Source organism: Theropithecus gelada, chromosome 1 (assembly GCF_003255815.1).
Source record: "Theropithecus gelada isolate Dixy chromosome 1, Tgel_1.0, whole genome shotgun sequence".
In the NCBI taxonomy this organism is placed as follows: Eukaryota; Metazoa; Chordata; class Mammalia; order Primates; family Cercopithecidae; genus Theropithecus; species Theropithecus gelada.
This window is the reverse complement of record NC_037668.1, coordinates 59,425,660-59,431,659: the sequence shown is the minus strand read 5'-3', so window position 1 is coordinate 59,431,659 and position 6,000 is coordinate 59,425,660. Positions and strand designations below refer to the sequence as shown.

General features: G+C 48.0%; 1 protein-coding gene across 2 annotated transcripts in view; it reads left to right on the top strand.

The window, feature by feature from the left end:
- Positions 1 to 594: 594 nt before the first annotated feature.
- Positions 595 to 6,000, top strand: part of PTP4A2 (protein tyrosine phosphatase type IVA, member 2) — a 29,820-nt gene continuing 24,414 nt past the window's right edge. The window contains exon 1 of one of the 2 annotated variants that reach the window (XM_025382407.1): positions 595 to 992. The gene's annotated coding sequence lies outside the window, so the exon portion shown is untranslated. The remainder of the gene's footprint in view (positions 993 to 6,000) is intronic. The other variant, XM_025382417.1, reaches the window with a different exon arrangement.

Below are 6,000 nucleotides of genomic sequence, written 5' to 3'. Positions count from 1 at the left end.
ATCCTGAAAGTCTGAATTTTGGCTTGTCAGGGACAGTTCTTAGGATGTGTGTGTGTCTTGTGGGCAGAGCCGGGGGTGGCGTATTAATATCCTCCACGAAGATGCACACGCCATTTATTTGGGGCCTCAGGAAGGGCAGCCAAGAACTGAGCTGCCCAGGTTCCCACTTCTGAGTTGGAAATCCCCAAGCACAGGACTTGGTGGCCACCCTGTCCCATCAGGATCTGACCCCAGGCCTGACGGCCTAGGAGCGAGAAAGAACCCTTCGACCTTGCGGGTCACACCTCGGCTGCAGGGCCTCGACCCAGCCCAGGTGCGGATGGGCGGGGCGCAGCGTGGGCGAACGACTCCCCAGGCCACGTTCTGCTTTTCCCTCCCCGGTCACATGGACTCGCCTTCCGTAGCCGGGAGTGCGGAGCAGAACGAACCACCAGGAGGAGGAGCGGGGGAGGCGCCCAGGGCAGTGGGTCAGAGCCCCGCGGGGCAGGTGGGCGGGCCCAACCGCCCGCGAGCCGGCCGGCCAGCCAGTCAGCGAACGCGGAGGGCGGGTCAGCTGCCCATTGAGCCGCGCCCCGCAGCGCCCCCTGAGGGGCGGCGGCGGGAGCTGGTTCCGGCTGCGCGCGCAGCGGTGGTGGCGGCGGCGCGATCGGCCGGGCTGTAACCGTCGTCCGTCCGGGAGCGGCTGGAGCGGCAGCGGCGGCCGGGCACGGCGCGAGGCGACGCCACAGGGCAGCGGCGGCAGCGGGGGCAGCGGCGGCAGCAGGAGACGCAGCGGCGACCGCAGCAGCAGCAGCAAGACGGACTCGTGGAGACGCGCCGCCGCCGCCGCCGCCGGGCCGGGCCGGGTGTCGCGCGCCGAGGCTGGGGGGGAGTCGTCGCCGCCGCCGCCACCGCTACCGCCGCCGCCGCCGCCGCCGAGGTGACTGAGGAGAGAGGCGCCTCCTCGCTCCCGCCGCCGCCGGACTTCAATGCCCAGTCCCCAGCTCGCCAGCGTGAGTGCGCCCCTCCCGGGCGGCCCCCGCGCCGGCGCCGGGGGCCTCGGGGAAGGGGAGGGCGGGAGGCGCTGCAGCCATTAGTACAGGCCGGAGACACGTCCCCGGAAGGAGGGCCGGGCCGGGGCGGGGGAGCGAGGGTGGGTGAGCGAGGGGCGGGCTCGTGTGTGTGGAAGGGGGAGAGCTGTGCGAGCGTGGGGGAGAGTGTGAGTTGGTGAAGGGAGGGCGTGTGAGTGGGGGACAGGGCTGAGTGTGCGAGGAGGTGGGGGGAGTGGGAGCGGGTCGGGGGACAGTCGATGTTGGGGGAGTGTGGGTGCAGGCGGGGGAGGGTATGGGTGTGCGGGGAGCGTGTGGGCATGAGGGGTGGGGGTACATGAGTGAGAAGTGGGGGAGGAGAGAGTTGAGAGTGTGGTAGAGAGCGAGTGTAGGGGGAGAACATGGTGTGTGTCGGTGAGAAGGTGCGTGGCAGAGGCGGGAGTGTGGCAGGGTGTGCCGGCGTGTGTCCAGTGTGTGAGCAGGCGTCTTGGAGGCCCTTCCTCTTCGTCTTTGTGTGTGGCGATAGTGAACCGTGGTGTGTTGGGTTAGGGAGTTCTTTCCGGGAGCATCTTGTCCCTGGGTGCTCAGGTTCAAGTATGAGGAAAGGGGGTATAAGTCTCTTCTAGTGGCACTATGATCTTCTAGCTCTGGGATTTTAATTTTTTTCCCCCCCAGAAAAGATGTGATGTGTTTTTTTTGTTGTTGTTCTATACGGTTTTTTTCTCCCACGTTTCATAACTTCAAAGTAAATTTTCAAATTTGTCAAGGATGCCATCCTATCCTAGTCTGGGGTCCCTGAGAGCTAACGAAAAGAAGTTTGTCTGTTGCCCAAGATCCTACACTCTGGCCTGTAGAGTGTTCAGGAGCATAAACTTTTGTAAAGTACTGCTAGTTTTTCAGGTGAAGAGTATTTTATTGTTAGGTAAATTAAACTATAGGCTAGTTTATTATTTCCTGGAATTTGTCAAGAAATTAGCAGTGACCCGCAGTTCTAGTGTCACTGTAGGCATTCAGCAAATGTTTGTCTGGAGTCACCAAACTACAACCACTGCTGAGTTGGAATATGGTACTTGCTGTCATGCTCTGTAACAGAGTAGTTTCAGAGGGAAGTGAGTGAAGTTATGCCTTGCCGAATGTGCAAAAGGAAATTAAGGATGCAGAATGACACATTATCAGGGCTTCAGAATCACTTGCCAGCACACCATTGTATTGGTGAAGATGGTGAGAAGTTGTTTGCTGGTATTCTGATCTTGGCATTTTTAAGTTTCATAATGAATGGACTAATTATTGTCATGAACTTTTCCCATTCTTGAGTTGTAAAAGTAGGGATTCTTGATGAAGAGTAGTACCTCGATAGGGATTTTACACTTTGATATAATATTAAAAATGATGTTATCTTAAAAATAATTGTCTCTTAGAAGTTGGTAGTCTTTCAGTATAAGCAAAAAGTAGTATGGTCCTTTTGTTGTTGTTGTTTTTTTTTTGAGATGGAGTTTCGCTCTGTTGCCCAGGCTTCCCAGGTTCAAGTAATCTCCCGCCTCAGCCTCCCAAGTAGCTGAGAATACAAGTGTGCGCCACCACACCCAGCTAATTTTCGTAGTTTTAGTAGAGACGGGGTTTCACCTTGTTGGCCAGGCTGGTCTCAAACTCCTGACCGCCACTGATTCACCTGCCTTGGCCTCCCAAAGTGCTGGGATTAACAGGCGCGAGGGTGGTCCTTTTGATCGTGAACATAATAGAATTACAGGCAAAATCATTGATGTGTAATTAAAAGTTAGAAATTATATTTTTCGGCTGGGCGAGGTGGCTCACGCCTGTAATCCTAGCACTTTGGGAGGCTGAGGCAGGAGGATCGATTGAGCCCAGGAGTTCAAGACCAGCCTGGGCAACATGGTGACTCCATTTCTACAGAAAATACAAAAGTTAGGCATGGTAGTATGTGCCTGTAGTTCCAGCTATCCTGGAGGCTGAGGCGAGAGGAACTTGTGAGTTCAGGAAGTCAAGGCTGTGGTGAGCCAGTGAGACCCTCTCTCAAAAAAATAAGAAAGAAATAGTAAATAGTATTGTTACTATTCAGTGAGGGAAGGAATTAATTAGTGTTAATTCCCTACTGTGCTACAGGTGCTTTTTATATTCATTTAATTCTCACAACTACAAGAAAGGTGGTCTCTTCATTTGCATCCATTTGGCTTATTTTGAACCACTTCTGTTTGCCCGGCACTAGGGATACAGCGATGAGCTCCCATGGATTTACAGTGGTGAGAAGAAGAGATACAGAAACTTAAAAGGTTAAGTAACTTGTCCCAGGTCACACAGATAATAAGAATTAGTGCTGGATTAAAAATCCAGGTCTTTGACTCCAAAGCTGTTGATTTTTCCAATACATCATACTGCTGTTTCAATAGCTCGTCTTACATTGAGGTTTCTCATCCACATGATGACCTAGCAGCTTGTACTTAGGAGAGCTGTTGAAACTAATAGAGAAGGCTGGAGGCAAGGGGATCATTTAGGAGATGCTGACTGGAGGCTCTTTGGGGCCTAAGCTAGGCTTTTATGTGGGAGGAGATGCTGTCTTGAAACTCTCTTCGGGCCCCGGGTGTGTGCTTTGAGACAGTTTTTATGAGGCACCTGGGATATGTCTGCGTGAGGGAAGTCTGATTAAAGAAATGCAACAGCCTTTTATGTTTTATTTTTTGGAAAAAAGAGAACATATTTATTGGGGCCAAGAGTGAACTAGAGCTTAACCACTGTATGAAAGTTTCTCTGTTGAGCTGTGTGGGACACTTAAATCAGAAGAAGTGAGAATATACATGTGAAAGCATTTTGTTAATTATAAATTGAACTACAGATTTGAAGTATGATTGCCACTAAGATCTTTCTACTAAGGCAACAGATTTTGTAGCTGGAAAAGGCTGGCATTTTCGAACACCTTTATAGATGAGAAATAGTTTCGAACTGCTGAACGGGGTATTTTCTGACTCAGAACAGCAAAAGTCAGGCCACTCCCTCTGTGAGTCAGTCAAGTAATATTTAATTTGAACAAACCAAATTTATAGGCAGAAACCATTTACAACATCATTGAACTTTGTAGCACTAGGAAGAGTAAATGTTTGAATACTTTTGTGTGTGGCTTTGAAAAAACATAGTATGAGAGCCCTATATATAGTTGACTTGAAAAAAATTTCAAACAAGGTAAATTGGATTTATCTTTCTTAAGAATTAACTTTATTCATTTTGTCCGATAAAGGTAGTATTTCCTTATGCAGTAATTAAGGAACACTTTACAATTTTCAGACACAAAGTTGAAATTTAGTAGGGATTTATTTTACAGGATTTGAATATACTTTTTCCTTTTTGTTGTAATGTGGGAGTTGGTAACCAGTGAAGCCTAGAAAACTAATGTATTTACAAACAAGATGCAGAGGGAGCAGGTGCATACATTTTTAGCTGTTGCTCTTGGTCTTAGAAGAATGAAGCTTAAGTTTTTCTGAAACTAAGTTTGGTTAATTTATTTGGGTGCTAGTCCATCAGCTGTATTTGTTGAATAGAAGATGGAATCTAGTTTTAACATGGTGGACTTAATTATGTTTATTGAATAGGGTGATGGTAGAGATCTTGGGGTACTGGTAAAGTTCAGTATTACACTTTTAGGGTTTAGGTTTCCACGTTCCCTTCTTATGCCAAATCATGTATTGTCTCATTTAAAATTCAATAATCCTGTAAGTAGTATTCTTTTAGCTTTACAGATAAGGACATTTATTTATAGATTGATTGTTGTTGTTGTTTTTTTTTCAGAGTCTTACTCTGTTGCCCAGGCTGGAGTGCAGTGGTGCGACCTCAGCTCACTGCAGCCTTCACCTCCTAGGTTCAAGCGATTGTCCTGCTTCAGCTGGGATTATAGGTGTGTGCCACCATGCCTCGCTAATTTTTGTATTTTTAGTAGAGACAGTTTTGCTATGTTACCCAGGCTGGTCTTGAACCCCTGAGCTCAGGCGCGAGCTGCTCGCCTTGGCCTCCCAAAGTACCGGGATTTGATTATTAAATCCCAGGTTTTAGAATCTAGGTTAAAGATTATCAATAGAGAGCAGCGAATAATTTTTTTTTTTTTCCTTTTAGGGGCTTAAAGTTCTTAAATCTCTGTTGAACAATGGATGCCACCAGTTATAATTACTTTGGGAGATGGTGATTTGAGTCTCTTAATCTGTGAAATATTAGAAAAGTCTTGGCTAGGCACAGTGGCTCATTTTGGGAGGCAGACACAGGAGGGTCACTTGAGGCCAGGAGTTCGAGACCAGCCTGGGCGACATAGAGACACCATCTCTACAAAAAATACAAAAACTAGCCAGGCATAGTGGCATGAGCCTGTAGTTCCAGCTACTTGGGAGGCTAAAGTTGAAAGGATCACTGGAGCCTGGGAGGTCAAGGCTGAAGTGAGCCGAGATTGCACCACTGTAGTCTAGCCTGGGAGACAGAGGGAGACCCTGTCTCAAAAAAAAGAAAAAATCTTTTCGCCATTTTCATCTTTTGGACTATTACTACGTATAGAGGTGTCAGTTAGCTTTATCTCATTATCCTTTATTGGCTGAATTCTATTCTATGGGCTCCCTTGACTCCCTGGCCACTGTCTTAGCACTTGAAGCCTTTTAGGTTGTTTAGTGTAGAGATGAGGTACCTATTGTGTGAAAATCTTTTTGCTCTTTGGAGTGGTAGAGGTCTAGGCTCAACCAGAAACTGTCACTACCCTAGCACCTCCATGAAAGAAGCTGCACAGCAATGCTGTCTGTCTGCTTTCCACAATTCCCCATTGTGGAGTTACCAGGACTCAAGTGAGAGAATGACTCCTTTCCTGCACTGTTTGTTCAGTCAGTGTAGATTTACAGGACTCCGAAATCTTTCCCAGAAAAATGACTGTGAGGAGTTGACAGATTATATGGATATATATATATATTTTTTACTTTTTTTTGAAACGGAG